The sequence below is a fragment of the Phodopus roborovskii genome, unplaced genomic scaffold, assembly GCF_943737965.1.
Source record: "Phodopus roborovskii unplaced genomic scaffold, PHOROB, whole genome shotgun sequence".
Classification (NCBI taxonomy): Eukaryota; Metazoa; Chordata; class Mammalia; order Rodentia; family Cricetidae; genus Phodopus; species Phodopus roborovskii.
The window spans coordinates 27,686,935-27,704,739 of record NW_026126540.1 but is presented as its reverse complement, the minus strand read 5'-3'; the positions used below and the strand labels follow the sequence as shown (position 1 = coordinate 27,704,739).

The following is a 17,805-nucleotide window of genomic DNA, read 5'->3' as shown; positions in this document are numbered from 1 at the left end:
ACATGGGGTTTCCCCCCATACCTTTATAAACTGCCATCTGCCTATGGCCCATGTCTTTCTCCTCTCTACTCAGAGACAGTCCCTTGTCCCTCTGGGACAAATACCCCTTCCCCCTCCTTTCTGCCTTTCTCTCCTCTCCCTTGTTCTCTCCCCCTTCTCTGGGGCAATTACATCTCCTTTGTGATGAGAACTTGGTCTTGGAGTTCCTGAGCCAATACTGATCTCTTACAGCCATCTTATAGTAAAGGCAAACTAGACTCGTACCTGTTCATGATTAAACCTCTGTTTCTCAAGGACTGGGCTATGCTCCACCTATAACCTTAACTACAAATGGTTCTGAACTGCGGGTTCCAGGGAATGAGAACTATGCCTTTGTTCCAAAAATTAGAACGACCATTTTGCAACCCTACCTTTGTTTCAATTACCACTTTGTTATGTTGTTTCTGTAATTCCACTTATTTTACCTGCCAAACCTCCCATTTGGAAACCCCCTGAACTATAAAAACCTTGTCTTCCTCACCGCCAGTGCTGACCTCTTTAAGCCCACATTAGGGGGAGGTAACAGGTGTACATCACTTAAAAAGCTTGCTTTAATTTATTTGACAATGATTTAGGTTGGTGATCTTTCTCCTTACATTTTTGGGATTAACACTAGCTTAAATGTTTTATGTAAACCTTTAATAGAATTGTTTGCATTTAACTTTGTTTTTTAAACATACTTTTTTTTTTTTGTAAGAAACACAAAACCAAAGGTACACCAATGTATACATGTGTATATATGGTGAAAAATGTAAAGATCCCCTTGCTTTCCAAAGCCCTCTCCATTGCTGATCCATCTAAAATAGTTTAGGAAGTGGTGGAGGCCATTGTGACTGCCAGACGGCCAAGGAAGGCAGGAACTTACAAATCCTGCTCTTGGTGTTCCTGGGAGGTGAGGAAAACGGCAAACGACAAGAACACTGACGCCATCTATTGGAGGAGAAATGTCCGAGGACAGGAAGGAGTGGCAGTCAGATGGATGAGGCAGGCTGCAAGGAGTCTTTCCCAGCTCTGAGTTGGGGGGGACTTGGTCTCATTTTCACAGGTGTAGACAGTAGGACATTATTGCACGGTGGCTAGTCCATTCCACAGCCCAGGAAATATTAGCCAGGAGGAAGCTTTAGCGTATGGGTTCCATGGTGTAATGGTGAGCACTCTGGACTCTGAATCCAGCGATCCGAGTTCAAATCTCGGTGGGACCTTTATGCTCCTTTAATTTAAAAGAGGAAATCCTGGTAGTCGTGCACAGGACCCCAAGCTCACCTTAGGGGTACTAAGAGGAATCACTACTTCTACTCCCCAGTAGGTGAATTGTAGCAGGAAATGAGGCCAGGCTTTGCCTGTTCTGTCCTGGATCTCAGTTTTTACTGATCACTTTTCAGTTGTGCTGGAAGAAAACCCGAGCGCCTGCCTCCCAGCGGAATGCCTAGGCAGGAGGTGGCCTTTGCTTTAGAAACCTCCTTACTTGGCCAAGATATGGTTATTGACAGAGGTAACTGTGAGTAGACTCCTTGCTGGCTCCCCTGGCATGGCCTAGGGAGGGAACCCACAAACTCCCACTGCAGGCAGCTTTGAGTGCCTTGTCCGGAGAATGAGAGAACCAATAAATAAATAAATAAATAAATAAAATAAAAAAAGCAGTCACCAGAGTTGAGATAAATACCAAACAACATGGCAACTGCACTCGTGATGATGGCATTTCTTAGGGGACATGTTCAAGTGTTCAGGGGATTGTTGTTTCCATAAGATTTGAACACATAAACCTGAGAGAAAAAAAGTATAGTAAATACAAACTCATTCCTTTGTATAGATGTAAGCATTTGAAATTAATCTTCAAAGTCACTTATATCGCTATTTGGATTCTGGGGTTTGCATCTTAGGTATGATGGGTTTGGAACACACTGGCCTTAAACATGGCACTTTAGTACATTAAGTATATTAATCGTATTTAGCAGAAGCTGGAAGGACACTCACTCCTCCCCCACATCCCCTTTCCCCACTCCAAGCAGGCACCAAAACTCCGGGAGAGGTGCTGTTGTATAGCTCTTCTTGGGAGGTTAAAACCTGTATTGGAGGGACTCTCATTAAGAGACAGGATTTAAAGGGGAAGTGAAACAACAGGTGTTCTAGGGGGAAGTTAAGAAAGGATATTGGGAAGAAAGTTCCTGCAAGGAAGTTCAAGAGTAAACAACTCACTAGCTTCAGGAAGTCACTGAAACTGGCTGGATTCACTAGGGCCCTCCCTCCACAAGCTGCAAGGACTGCAGAGAGACAGACACCCTCCAACCACCTGAGCTGCCTGGGAAGTACTTTCCCAGCTGTTGAGCTGCCTGCAGGCTGTGCAGTGCACTCCAGGTCCCCAGCTTTTGTGAGCTGTCATCCATGCTACGACAGGCTTTTGGGTTGCGGCTATCCTTTGAGTTCTTTCTGCGTCTGTGAGTAACCTCGGTGAAATTCATTGCTTCACCGATGGCCTTGGTGGTATCCCTACTTTGTCTTACTTTCTGTTCCTACCTGAGATGAATAGGTTTGCTCTGTGGCCTGAGAGGACATTCACATCCCCCAAGACTTGTCACACAGCAGCGACCTGAAGACAGGAGCACAGGAGGGAGCAGCTGGCCTGGCTGGCTGCATTTCCCTGAGTGTTAGCCAAGAGCCAAGTGAAGGGACCAGCTTCTCAGCACAAGTTCTCAACACAAAGGAGATTTATTTGCTCCAGCGGGGCAAAGGGCAGAGGATAAGAGGCAAAGTTGGGGCAGGAGAGATGGCCTGGGGTTCAATTCCCAGCACCCATATGGCCACTCACAACTGTGACTCAGTTCCAGAGGATTTTCACACAGACAGACAAATATGCAGATAAAACACCAATGCACATAAATTAATAAATAAACACATAGACAGAGACAGGAAATAGAGGACAGAGGGGGGGGGGAAGGAACAGGGAGGGGGGAAGGGTTATGAGAGCAGACAGACTTGCTGCGGACTTGGGTTCTGGGATTCCTCCAGCACAGGAATTGCTGCTGCACAGGGAGGACAGGAACCACAGGGCCTGCCACATGGTTACGTACGGAGGCTGTAACCTGACTACGATCAGTGTTTATAATGTCTTGTCCCTGAAGTGTTGTGCCCTAGGTGGGAATGTTCTCATTCAATGAGTCCCTACAGTCTGCCAGGTGCTGGCCACTGCTGGGGAGCTGTGTGTGCACTCATTTGTTTCTTACAACAGGTTGATAGGTTTCTGCCAATGCAAAAGGCCAGATCAGACCAAATAAAAACCAGATAGATGCAGGTTTATTGGGCATTGCTCCAGGGTGGGTTCAAAAGTCCCAAAGAACAGCACTAGGGAAGTCAAGTGCCTGGGCTAAAGCAGGGAGGTTTCATAGATCTTAGGGAAGGGTGATGATGTGCCAGCCAGGAGGGTCAAAAGCTAAGCCACTGGGCAGGCACTTGGGTGGGCTGGCCATGTCAGAACGGTGGGTTCCACCTACTGCCAGAGACTCTGAACTGGGCTTTTGGGGCCATTTCTTTATCCTTCAGAGAAGTGGTTCTCAACGTGTGGGTGGTGACCCCTTTCGTGGTCTTATCACCCTTAGGGTCGCCTAAGACCATCGGAAAACACAGATAATTACATTAAGACTCATAACAACAAAATTACAGATATGAAGTAGAAACGCAAATAATTTTATGGTTGGAGGTCACCACAATACGAAGAACTGTATTAAGGGTCTGTAGTGAGATAGTCATTCTGTGGCGCTGACCACGCCCATTGGGGAGTGGAGCCATGGGCGGATGCAACCTGTGGAAGGAGGTCGGAGAGCATCGGGTGGAATTTCCTGGTGTTCATCTGTCTAGGTTGTAAGTTATTTCTCCCTGAATAAACATCTATTCGGCCTATTTGTTTATCCTGATCCTTATTTAACCACGATAAGGGTCAAAGCATTAGGAAAGTTGAGAACCTCTACTAATATCTTAACAGGGAGTTGGCAAAACTCACATAACATTAAATGAAACCATTTTGCACTATGTATGACACACATGGTAAGAAACTTCTGGGGGGGGGGCGAAGGGGTATTTGCACCTTTAATCTCAGCACCCAGAGGCATGCAAATCCTCCGATGAAATGCGGCCAGCTGGCTTACCTTAGAGAGTTACAGACTAGCAATTTGGTTTCTGTTTTAAAACAAAAAGCAAGCTATGCAAAAGTCTATTGTACTAACAAAAGTGCAAACACAAATTAGAAGGAGTTGAGGGTGTGGGGAGCACCAATCAACGGGACTCACCTGCAGATACATGCTTGTATTATTTAAACATGTGAAGTCATGGGACAGTCCTAATGCAGGTTTCATTTTCGGTACAGATGAAGAGGCAGGACTCCTCTAATGTGCATTGTACAGGGAAATAAAACCAGTTGTCTACCACCATAAGCAGTTTATTCTTAAAAATGAAAAGGTGTTGCCTAAAATGCACCAAATGGAGGAGTGACTTCTACACTCGTCAGCAACATGTATTTATTTAATTGCAACCGGAAATAAAATCTTTAGAACTCAAGTTCAGGTCCTTAAAACTTTCCCTCAGGATAGCAATGTGCACCGTAATTACTACATTCCCCAATGGACGGACAACATGGGCATCTTCAGTTACACTCTTGTTCAGTCTTTTGATTTGGAGCTACCCAGAAATTAACTTAACTGTAGGTGAAAAGACACTGCACACTCAAGACTTCTTACAATCATTTTGTTTCTCTTTGTAATATAAGAGTACGTATAATTAAAACGTTTAATAAAACGAGAAAGCAATAGTCGGTGATTCGCTTCAACCATCTGTACTCTGCTTTTAGTAAATTGGAAAACCAGGGGAGACTGAGAATGTGGTCCCCCACTCAGCAACGACTCATCTCATGAGTCGTCCTGATGTCCAGGTGTGGAATTAGAGCCCTTTCCCTTTGGTTGTCTTTTCTGTTTGGGTTCTCTGTGGTTCCATGACCCAAAACTCATAGCCCAGATTGAGGGGTGAGAGGACTTGGCTTTTTCACTGCCTAGCATATAGGAGGCCATTCCCTTTTTCAACACTGGGAAATACAAGATACTGTATTTACAATTAAGGAGATATTGGGCTACATTGCTGTCTATCATTCAGTGAAGACAGAGATGGAAGGATTGTTACCTTTTTCTTTTTTTTTTTTTTTTAATTGTGATGTCAGTAGGTACTCTCAAGGGTGCATTGGTTGTTCAATGGTAGAATTCTCGCCTCCCACGCTGGGGATTGGGGTTTGATTCCTGGCTAATGCACTGTAATGGAGGGTGTTTTCCTCTCTAATGTTTTCTTGGGGCCAGCAAAGCATCTAGGACCAAATACTTGAGTAACAGTAAGGAAATTTCTCTTTGCCGTGCGTGATATATCACAGCCTGCATGTGGGAGGCCCTGCGTTGCTGTTCCAACATTGGGAAACACAGAAAGTCTCGAGGGAACGTTGATTTACTGCTGTTTTTCGGTAGAAATTATCTGAGATGCATGGGTTCTTTTGCCTTTTCTTGATGTGCTGTCACAGTTTTCTTTTTCTTCGTGCTGGCCTCCAACTCACAGAGATCCTCCTGCCTCTGCCTCCAGTGCTGGAATTAAAGGTGTGTACCACCACTACCACTCGGCCATAAAGCATCCTGTGGAGGGCATAGAGCATCCTACGGAGGGCATTGGTGGTTCAGTGGTAGAATTCTCGCCTCCCACGCGGGAGACCCGGGTTCGATTCCCGGCCAATGCAGCTCGGTTTTTTTTTTTTTTTTTTGGCTTTTGTTTTCTTCCCCTTCTGCTTGCCACAGGCAGGGTGTTGTAATGGGATCAGAGAGACCAGGACCAGGACCCAAGTCTTATCTTTTTAGGCAGTGTTTTGCTGCCTGAAATGTTAACAAAGAACTTACCAGCGGCATTAGCAGTTTGTATCAAGGAGTCTAGGCATAATCTTACAAATATGGAATATCGAATTTCTTTACCACGGCTCTTCAATTATTTCCAAGTTCTTTCCGTTTCCATCCAGACACCCTTAGCCTGAAGTTTTTATTCTCATGGCAGGAGATGGCTTCACACCGATATTTTAGGCAGGAAAAGGAAGATAGGTAGAAGGTATTCAAACATATTTTTGTTCAGGGAAGAGTACCAGCCCCAGAGGCTTCCGCCTATCTGCTTTAGACTGTAATCAAGTTACAGGGTAACGCCTGCTTGGAAGATACAGAGAAGGGAGTGCCTTGGGGTTAAAATCAGCACAAGCCTTTAATTACAGCATTCCGAAGTCAGAGGCAGGAGGATCTCGTGAGTTCGAGTTCGCTATCAGCCTGATTTACATAGCGAGCTTCAGGCCTGCCAGCCAGAGCTAAATACAAACAAAAAGGTTTTCATCCCTAGGAGTCCCGTCCTGAGGTTTCGGTGTCATTGAACTGTAGCTTTTGAGTAAGAAGTTTTGAGTAAGGGTTCCAGTGTGTCACCAGCGCAAAAATTCTTTTGCGTGAGAACAACAACTCACTTTATTTAATGTTTTCACCAAGATTAAGACTCATCAAGAAACTCTTTAATAAGGAGAGAGAGAGAGAGAGAGAGGCAGAGAGAGAGAGAGAGAGAGAGAGAGAGAGAGAGAGAGAGAGAGAGAGGCGGCTCCGACGAGAGGAGGAATCCAAGTTTGACTCTCAGCAACCACATACGAACTCCCTTCCGATCTCCACTGTCCCTACCGGTCCGAGCTGCGTCCTAAACAGAGGCAGGCGAGGTCATCAAACAAAACCCTTACAAATTCTTGCCAGTCATTTCTCTCTCAGCTATCTTTTGTGACAAATTATAAGAAGAAAGCCTGAACGCAGCTCCAAACACTACAAGTTATGCAGCGGACTTCCCGGCGTTTGTGGAAGTCACGGGTTTGCACACCCCAGTGGCACTAAGTGAGTCTCTAGGGAAACTCCCCTTCCGGAGAACAGTGTTTTCCCTGCCGGGTAAGCAAGCGTTCCTTCCCACCCCCAGCCCCGACTCAGCCCTCGAGCCCCGATCTCAGAACATACCGACACTTTGTCACGCATGCTGGCTGGCCTCCCCGGACTCACTTCTCCCCCGCTCCTCTGCACCCACTCACTGACCGGTCCTCTCTCCCACCGTACGAAATTTCTCGCGTTTTCAAAGCGGGTGCGGACATGGCAGCATCGCGCACCCGTAATTTCCATAGATCTCACTTCACTCTAACGCCACAGACAGCTTCGGCTCCCAAGAAAAACGCCTCGCTCCCGGTCCGGACCTCCTGTCACCTGTCTTACAGCCAATTAGCATTCCATTTTCTCTCTGCAGGCTTATTAACACTAACAGTTGCTTTAAGGGTTGTAGTATCTAAGTTTAATTCCCAAGAGCTGTGTCCAAATGACAGTCTCCTTCTTCCTCTTAGGTGAATCTTGCATTGCATCTTGCTTCTTCCATCTCTAAAGTGACTCAGAAGGGCAGCGAAATTCACCTAGGAAACAGTCAGCAAGAGACCGTTTAAGAATACTGTTGCAGAGGACCCTCCGGAGTTCGGTTCCTAGCACCCACAGGGTGGCTCGCAACCATCTGTAAATCCTTTTCTACAAATTTGTTTGGAGATGTTATCAGTTCAGGCATTCAGGGACAAATAACTAAAGTTTGGTCATTTCAAGTCACTAAGACATATGGTAACCCCGTAACTATCATGTCCTGCCCTTCACCTATGCGATTTTCTGTAAGAACATTGAGAAAGCCCCATCTGCACCTGAAGACTTAAAAGTTTTATTCAGAACATTAAAATCCTGAAAAGGTTGTAGCTTATTTTCTTCCCACAAATGCTGGTTTAGGAGCTCGAGAACCCCACTTCCTAGCTACACTTTGTAAACCTACCCTCTGGACCCAATCTCCTGACTTGGTTTTAAAAGCTTCATGCCTCTGGGAAGCTGCCAATACCTGAGGAGGACTGGAAGCTTGCAGCAGACTTGAGGGCAGCCTCAGTGGCTGTGGAGACTTCAGACTAATCACTGAGGGATTCCGTACCTAAATTTCTGCATTTTGAAGCAGGCTAAGTAGAAGTGCTTTCTTTGCAGGTTGTCCCCAAAAGTAAATGGCTCCTTGGATTTACTTTCTGTGACAAAATATCTGTGAAGAGCAACTTAAAGAAGGTAGGTCTAAATTTGGCTTGTAGTTTGGTGGGAAGACATAGTAGCAGGAGCATATGGCTATGGAGTGCACTACAACTTCCAAGAGAGAAGAGTAAAAGCTTTCTCTTTTGTACTCAACGCAGGACCCTTTTCCGGCTTTCCTGGGTACCAACCACACATGTGGTACAAAGATAGGCGTGCCGGTGAGACACCCTTACACATACATTTTTAAAAAATGTAAAAAAGAACCTATCCACAACACTGGTCCCATACCTGTACCAGCCTTTCAAAAATTGCAGATTCTTTTGTGGTATGGATGAAATAGTATATATTTAAAAATTCCTAATCTGTGCTCTCTGTATATAATATTTATATATTATATTTAACATGTAAATATGAATATAAATTTTATATATTATATGTGTGTATATAATATGCAATATAACAAATATATTACACAATAAAAATCTGAAAAAGCAATTTCTAAGTCAAAGTGTTTGCTTAATTTTTTGTCTGGTCAGGCCTGATGAATTGTCCTGAAAGAAAAGAAACAAGTCATATCCGTTTTTAAAAAATTATGTGTATGGAGTGAGGGGCAACTGTGGTTGGAATGTACAATACAAGAGAAGAATAAATAAATGTAAGATATTCATGTATAGCCCTGAACATATGTGCATCACATGTGTGTCTGTTGTCTGCAAACCAAGTCCTTTGGAGCAAACAGTTCTGAGCCACCATATGGATGCTGGGAACTGAACCTGGGTCGTTCTACCAGAGCAACAAGCACATTTAACCTCAGAAGCATCTCCCCAACGCCTCTTGTTTTGAGAAGAGAGCAACTGGAATTGCTGTTTGGGGGTGATTTGATGAGCAGAGTAGGGATTGAGAGTTCTGCCTATACTGGCCTCTCCTGGATAGTCCACAAGTCTCCTTGGTTCTTGGTGGAGTCCTAGGGTAGCATTCTTGTGTTTGTGGACCTTAAGTGTATGTGACCAAACCTATGAGGGTTCAAGAGGGACGCTGGGTATCCTGACCATTAGATACTAGGGGAGGACTGCATATGTCCTTTACAAGTAAATGCTGAAAGTAAGGATTAGATGTAAATGGACTCCCCCCCCCCCTTTTCCGACCGTCAGTTCCCAAATAATCACTCAGAGGCTTATATTAAATATAATTGCTTGGCCAATGGCTCTGGCTTCTTACTGGCTAGGTCTACATACAAATCAACCAATTTCTAATAGTTTGCATTTCACCACGAAGGTTTGAGGCTTGTTATCTCATCACATCTTGCTTTCCTAAGGAACACATGGCATCTCCCTAACTCTATATTCTTTTTTCTCGCGGCGGCGTGTGGTGAACATCGTCTTTCAGGTTCCTTTTGTGGCACTGGCTCAAGGGAGCAACTGGCATGCTGGCTCCACTTCTGGGACCATCTCATTCATTACAGTAGACAGTCAGTCATCCTGAGACTTACCCCTGGCTCTCTGGGTAGAGACTGCGACCACCCCTCCCTGACTAGATGCTCTGCTCTGAAGATGTGCTGAGGGAGGGAAGAAAGCAAATGGGTTTCAGCAGAAAACAAAAACAAAAAACTTCCTGGTTTTTAGACACTGAACACTGCCAACTCGTAGAAGCTTAGGAAGATGAAAGTTGCAGATTCCTGGATCTAATGCTAAGGGGAAGTTTGCTTGCTTCTGTGGCCCAATGCTCAACCCAGTCACAGCGGTGGGGGTTAACCCTGGCATTTCAGGCCTGCGGTGGGTGGGGAGCTCCTAGGCACTCCTCTTCTGCCTCACAGCCAAGGTTCTATCACTTTCTCCTTCTCTCCACACCCCCTCCCTTTCTCGTTCCCTTCCTCTTTATCCATCCTCCTCCCCTCTGTCTCTTCTTTTAGAAAATGGTTTTAAAGCAAAAGCACTGGTAGGAAAGCAAGCATGTGCCTCTCAGGATCTTTCAAGTGTTAGGAAAAATGTTGGTCGGGACAGGAGAAAAAGTGTACACCATCTCTTGTAACTGACTCTCCACCTTGAATTGTAACTCTGGCTGCCATTAAGAGTAGATATGCTGTGGTTCCGGCACCAATGTACTTGTTAGTAGAAAAATGTGTCAGAGATTTACAATGACTCCGCACCCCAGACAGCATCTCCAGGGAGGAAGGGACAAAGTGTAATCTTCAGGGAGCTCAGCCACAGCAGCCTGATGAGAAAGGCGTTTACACTGGTAAACCATTTGTGGGTTTTCTTGTGGTGACCCCTCCCTGCCTCGCCCTCTGCTTCCCTGCTCTCCTTTAGAATGCCTGGGTACTCATGTCCAAAACAGCAGTGGCAGCTGTGTTTGGCAGTCACAGAATGAAGTCTGTTTCACAGCCTCAGCTAATGTCTGGCTTTATCTTTGTCAAAAGCAGTACAAATGACATAAGACATATGGCAAATTCAAGAAGACCGACCACTGAGCTAAATCATGGCTAACTTAATTAAAGCATATAGCATGGATAATAAAAACCCAGAGACAGATATTGGGGTTCAAGCTGAAGATCAGAAAAGCAAAGTGGCCAGCCACTAGAGAGTTCTCACCTCTACTAATGCTCAGACCAAAGGCCATCCTCAAACTGCTACCTACTGCACTGAGCTCCTGTCTCCTCCTGCTTTATATTCCTCTCTCCTCCCAGCCATATCAACCCTGTCTCTACCTCCCTAGTGCAGGGGTGGGGTAGGGGGGGTGGGGTGGATTAAAGGTGTGAGCTCTGTTTCCCCGTTTAGACTGATTCACTCTCCTGTAGCCCAGGGTGGCCTTGAACTCACAGAGATCCATCCTTAGTGTTGGGATTAAAGATGTATAAATAGCACCACTGCCTGGCCTCTGTAGTAACTAGCATGGCTAGCTTTGCACCCTGATCCTCAGGGAAGCTTTATTTGTTAGATCATAAACAAAATATCACCACACCCTGCCTCAAAAAACAAAACAACAACAAACAAAAACTTCTTCTGAGCTTAATGTTCATTCTGGCCATCGATCCTTGTTTCCTTGGTGGGGACTTAAGTAAGGAACCACGCTGCAGTCTTTTGCTATTCTCCTCTTGACAGTCTTCATTGGAATCTCCCTGATCTCCTACATCCTCTTAAGTCTTCTAAGTATGTGACCTCTGTGTTCAAAGTCTCATTGTGGTCAGAGCAACATCAACTAAGCCGGACAGCGATAAAAACTTCTTCAGTGAGCCTGACATGGATGGCTCACCAGTCACAGGCCAACCAGCTTTGACATTGATTGAGAATGGTGTTTAAGCCAAATTTGACCAGCTTCCCCCAAAGATGTTTTTTTAAAGAAAGCAGGGGGTGGGTGGGAAGGTGGGGTGGAGGGGGGGGGTAGAGAGATGGCTCAGTGGTTTTGGTCAAGAGAATCTATTGACTGTTCTTCCAGAGTCTGGGTCCCCAGTATTCATGGTGGTTGCTCACAATCCTTAATAATTCCAGCTCTACCCCATCTAGTGCTTCTGGTCTTCATGAGTGCTTGCACTCATGTGTGTGCACACATAACTTAGAAGGTGAGTGTGGTGTGTGTGAGAGGCTCTCTCACTGCTGGCTGTGAAAGCCTAGCACACTGGGATTCTGGGTAAGCACACCAAAGCCCAGGGTAAACAGTGAGAACTGGTTGTGCATGTCAGTAATCCCAGTGCACTGGTGGCTCAGGCAGAAAGACTGGCAGGAAGAAGCTAGCTTGGCTTTTATGTGTTTGCCTAGCTCCAAATCAAACAGTTCAGACCAGATATAAACAAAACCAGAGACTTTACTAATCATAAAGGACTAACTAGGTAATTTCCACTCTGACCAATCAAATGTAACTTTTGTTTCTCATGACCAGTTTATGGATTCCTCTCTTTCCTCTCCCTGAAAAGCACAAAATTGCCTTCATTCTGCCAAAATTATAAATAAGTGAGTGAGCAAAGAATTTTTAATTAAAACCATAACAAATAAAGGCTTATCTTTAACAACCCAAGGCTGCCTGGAAACCACTCCTGCAATAAGCACACATTACTATTTTGAGATAGAATATTGACTTCTATCTATGTGTTTTATACATACATAGACCTTGGATACATATAGCCTATGGCCCTCCAGTGAGTGATTTGGATACCTTTGGATATTTTCAACTTTAAGAAACGAAAATTTCCAGTTATGATAAGGGAATTGGAATGGAACCCATGGCCAACTCTCAGAAAATGTCAGCGCCATGTCTTCTATTTTGGCCAGCGCAGATAGATTTCTGGGAAAAGTGGTCTAGTTTGAATGGTTTATAACCCTAAAAACATCTCTGATTCTTATTTTGTTCAATAAATATGCATGTTGTTTGTTTGTTTGCTTGCTTGCTTGCTTTTGCAGGAAAAGCTTAAGCACACACATGTAATATGAAGAAATAGATGACGGTCCCTCCAGACCTTTCTATTGCATGCTTACATTCTCCTGATCTGGGGCTGCGCTCCTCTAATTGGGACTCGAGTGGGGGCTATTTCCGGTGTTGGTGTGGCTCCAAGAAGGTCATCACAGAGATGGGTGGTGTGAAACATCATAGGTGCCAGCCGTCCAAGGGAGAAGAGAGGAGTCCCAGATCACACCCTTTCATCACTGAGCCTCCTTGGAGGAGGGTTAAGAAATAAACACCTTCGCATTTAGAAATTTCATCTCAGGACAGTGTGGTAAATAAAGTGAGAACATATTGCTTTTGACGGGGGCTTCTGTGATAAAAATACAATACACAAAACATGAAAACGAATACTCTCTTACAGAACCAATAAGATGATACATAGCTAGCAGATATGTAGGTTCCATGGTGTAATGGTTAGCACTCTGGACTCTGAATCCAGCGATCCGAGTTCAAGTCTCGGTGGGACCTCTCTATTTCAGAGGAAAGTAGTTCTTTTCTGCTTTCTTGTGCTCACACAAAACCCACTTCTAGGCTTCCCAGCAGGTCCGCTGAACCGGGTCGGATCACTGGGGCTGGGTGGCAAGGTCTCTCTGTTCACTCGCGGAGATCCAGACGGCTGCAGCCACCCCTGTCTGCAGGCTGCATCCTTTAGTGCCGCTCTGGATTCTGGTTTACTGAAGGATTGGACTCTCGCTCCTTCCCTCAGGTACTCAGGACGAGGTTCTAGCACCATCAGTCCTTTTGCTCTTGCGGCTTCGGGGTTGAGCTGGCTGAAACCCCTGTTGTGCTGGCGAGTCTGCAGAATGTCGGGTGGAAAACGGGAAATCCAGTAACAGCAGTTCAACGACTGCAGGAGCGGGATGACATTTCAAAGCTAGAATTAGAACCAAAGGAATTCAGGCAGCCTGGCTCCGGAAGGCAGGCTCGTAAGCACTGGGAGAGGATCACAAATGGTAAACAAAATCAGAAGAAATATGAATCGTTTAAAAAAGGCTGAATGTAAAACCAAATGACAAGTATAAAACTCCCAAATCCCCGCATGATCCACCTGCCTACTCAATAGTATTTATCTCAGCAACTGCGCTCCCAACATTTTCATTTCAAACAATGGATCTGTGTTCTCAATAAACGTTCCTCTGACTTGCCTCACATCCATCCCATATCCACACCCCAACCCCAGGGCCACTCAACTATTGAAAAAAACAAAAACCAAACCAAACAAAACAAAAAACAAATCCATTTGACAAATACACAAAGAACACCCGTATTCCCGTAATTTACTATGGATACCTTGACATCTTTTTCGTCTGATCTAGTTTTAAACCACTCTGACAATTGGCTTCGATCGTCAGTTTGACTGGATTACTAAGATACCTAGGACTGCTGAGATGCATCTGTGTACCAGTAGGACCATTTCCAGAAAAGACTGTGTCTTAGTTATGTCCCAATAAAATTTAAGTATCCATTATCAGACAGGAACCGCATTTATGAAAAGAGTTTGGCGTGCTAGAAAACCAACCATCCTTATTGGTTTGTTTGTTTGTTTATTGATTTATTTTACAGAGACAGATATTTTTCTAATATCACAAATCCCATAGGGTTCTCTTTGCTGGTTTTATTTTCTAAATGAGAAAATATGTTGTCCTAGCACAGTAAATCAGACAACTGTCATTGATAGTGATGGAGTCTGTCATACTTGTCATCTCTGCAAGTCACCATCATCAGACATCCACGGTCATCATGTACTCCGCAAAGACAGATTCTTCAGATTTGACAGAAAATACCTGGGTGAAAATGTCCTCGAGATGTTTAATGGATCGTGTTTAGTGTGTAGAAGACAACTTTGCACAGACATATATCTCTAGGTCAGTTGTGCTCCAGGATGAATGAAGCAAGGCCTTTCGAAGTGACTCACCTGGGACCGGGCGGGAACATTCTGGAAGAAGGCAGGTGGGCAGGGGCTGTTGGTGCACAAGGCCCTCCAGCTCTTCTCTTGGAGACAGGAGCAAGGTATCGATTCTAGTGTCTGATGCTCAGTTGGAGTTGAGCTCCTACTATCTAGGATACTCTGCAGTTGCCGGTGCTTGTGTGTTCTCAGAATGGTCTATCTATTGCTTTCTGCCACACATCCCCTGCTGTTCACCGACTGAAGAGGCTTCATATTCAAATTCGACCTCGTCGTGAAGATTACTTAGTGGACGTTTGGAAGCTGTGGCTGAAGGCGATCCTTGAGACACTGGAAGGGCAGAGGGCCGTGAAGCTTGTCGCCACTGTGTGAGGGCTGCAGTTGTCTGCAGGTCATACCTTCTCCTGGACCGACATTCTCTGTGGGCGTTGACCAACAGCGTGTCTCAACTAATTTGATAGTAGGCAACTATTTTTCCCACATTTTCTTCATCTTCCTGATGTTACAACTTTTGACATTACTCCCACAGGTTCCAAAGTTGTGTTAAGTTTTAGAAAAGTTGCCCCTTTTGCTTCTGTGCTTCGTGCTTCGTGTGTGATTTCTATCTCTCTCTTCAAGTGCATTAAATTTCTGTCATTTCCATCATGAAGTCAAATGGGCTGTAATTGTTTCTGGAATATTCCTCCAGACCCAACATTTAGTCCTTCATTGTTCCTATCTCCAAGATTTTCTATTTTAAAACTGATTACAGTTACATTTCCTTTATATTCTCTTTCATTATGTAGAATTGAACCCAGAGCCTTGTGGATGAGAGCCAGGCTGTGAAAAGCTGACCGGGGCAGTGAGGACGTGGCGAATGGACAGACACAGAGAAGGAGAACTCAGTGTCAGGGCAAACACACAGGCTTTTAGCTGGTATCCTGGGAGACAGAAAGGGGAGGGGCCCCGTCATGCTGCTTCAATTAGAACACAGAAACAGAAAAAGCTTAACAGAGTATTAGCACCAGGTGAAAGACCAAAAAATAAAGAAAATGAAGGATGGTCTGACCTGGAAAGCTAACCAATATCTGTTCCTTGGAATTTGCTAACTTTCTCTCACAAGGCCCTGAGATAACAAGAATTCACACTGCCCCTCCTTTCCTGTGAGTCAGCGGTGGTGAATAGGGTCCTTAGGAAACAAAGAGATAGCTGCAACTCTGGTTTGCCCAGACAAAATTAATTAACACATCCTGAGGCCCTAAGGTCTGTTGATCCTAATAGCAGAACATCCGGCCTCCAAGGGTCATGTACTCAATGGATAGAGGGTCCCACCCCCTCCCTAAGTTTGTGGGTTTGCCTCTAAAAACACCTGGGCCTGGGAGAGAGGGCTTCTCTCTAGCCTGCGTGCTGGAGGAGCCCGTTTGCGCAAACATTTCCTGTTCATTAAAGCCTCTTGCGTGTTGCAGCAACTGGACTGGACATTGAGTTCTTGGGGTATCGACTGAAACTGGAAGACTCCTCATTCTGAGGGTCTTACACAGGGAGAGGCTGAAGTAAGGGCATTCCAGGGAATAGGTCAATTTCTCCTTTCCTGAAAGATGTTAGTATCGATTGTCTAAACTTCTAACACTTTCATGATAGAGCTTACAAAACACATTTTCCTGACCAAAAACCAAATCCTAGCCACCAGACCAGGGAACAGACTCCTCCCCCCCCCCAGATGCTTTTTAATAGAGGCTGTTCAGGGACTGTTCTAGGTGATCAAATCCTTTCTCTGCCACTCACCTTCCTGAAATGACTTGGTCTGTGATTGGAACTTGTTGCTATTCTAATGCACTATAGTTACCTATCATCACAAAAATTGTTTATATCTAATAGCTTACTTTATGTCTCACGCATACTGTAGATTCCTACTTGCAGTAGAAGTTCACAAAGACAAAAACTTTCTCTCTCTCTCTCTCTCCTGAAAATGGGCTTGTCACTTTCCAGAAGTCAGTTAATTTTAGTTTCTCTATATTTCAAGTGATGGCAACATGCCTTTGATCCCAGCACTTGGAGGCGGGTGGATCTCTGAGTGTGAGGCCAGCCTGGTCTACAAAGTGAGTTACAGCACAGAGAAACCCTATTTCTGAGAACTGAAAGAAAAAAGGGTTATGAAAAAGCATTGGTGAGCAGTAGGGCAGTATAAGAGGCCTAAAGACTAGTAACTGAGGATCTTGAATGGATTGAAGGAGAAGAAAAAATAATTTAAGGAACAGTGATTAAAAATTTTCCAATTGTAATGATAATTATTAATTCACCTAAGGATTTGAACAATCCTACTCACTAGACACTCAAGGAAAACCACACCTGTGCACATAGAAATATATGGCTAAAACCTAGTGGTAAAGAAAAAAAAAATCTCAAAATGAATCAGAGGGATAAGTGATGGTATGTACACAAAACACAAAGATCAGTAGGCTGCCTGCGTTTAAAGGACTTGGAGAGGGGCACCAAGGGGAGACCTCTGCAAAAGCCAGAAGAGCCAGCACCCTCCTGCTCTACACACAATGAGAACCGAGTCTTCCCGTTGAATAGCTGTGTGAATCTGTCTTCACACCAAGAATGAGGAACTTTGTAAATGATTTCCGTACTGGACACCAATGCAAATAAAATGGCAAGCATAGCATTTCTATTTTTGTCAGTTTCACCCCTTAACATACATCCGACTTTAAACAAAAGTAATAAAGACGGATTTTGGCATCTTTAAAGAAAAAATAATGCAGTAGCAAATACATAATAGCAAATGCATAATCCAATAACACTTGAAGGTAGACTATATGTTAAAAACTACTAAATTGATTGAGTCCTTAACGACTCAATAAAAACAGGGAAGAATTACAACTAATAAGCCAACAAAAGAGACAATTGATTTTTGTTGTTTTTAATTTAATCACTAGCATTGAACACTTGTTCTTCAGGACTCTGCCCTATAGAAGTCCTTGCGCAAGTGACTGAAGATCAGTGTAAAAGAAAAGCTGTTGTCATTATTTATAACAATGAAACACGAGACCAAGTGTCTATGGAAGACAAATATTAGTTGCAAAACCAGGAAGGAAATCTTAACAAATCATTGTTTTGTTCCACTTGCCCACACAATTTAGGACCCGAAGTGAATTTTGCTTTATCTTATTGGGTTCGGAAAACAACACAAAAGCGGAACGATTTTAGGAATTCACAGTGGAAAAGAGGAGCTAACTCTCAGTGAGAGCTTGCACGTCCCCGGGTGGGCTCGAACCACCAACCTTTCGGTTAACAGCCGAACGCGCTGACCGATTGCGCCACGGAGAC

The 17,805-nt window shown here is 44.4% G+C and overlaps 4 non-coding genes across 4 annotated transcripts; 3 read left to right on the top strand and 1 right to left on the bottom strand.

Moving 5' to 3' along the window:
- The first annotated feature begins 1,169 nt into the window (after positions 1-1,169).
- On the top strand, positions 1,170-1,241 carry Trnaq-cug (transfer RNA glutamine (anticodon CUG)). The gene has a single exon. It is a non-coding gene; the product is annotated as a tRNA-Gln (tRNA).
- Positions 1,242-5,726: 4,485 nt separating this feature from the next.
- Positions 5,727-5,797, top strand: Trnag-ccc (transfer RNA glycine (anticodon CCC)). The gene has a single exon. It is a non-coding gene; the product is annotated as a tRNA-Gly (tRNA).
- A 7,189-nt stretch (positions 5,798-12,986) lies between these two features.
- Positions 12,987-13,058, top strand: Trnaq-cug (transfer RNA glutamine (anticodon CUG)). Its single transcript has one exon. It is a non-coding gene; the product is annotated as a tRNA-Gln (tRNA).
- Positions 13,059-17,731: 4,673 nt separating this feature from the next.
- Trnan-guu (transfer RNA asparagine (anticodon GUU)) lies at positions 17,732-17,805 on the bottom strand. Its single transcript has one exon. It is a non-coding gene; the product is annotated as a tRNA-Asn (tRNA).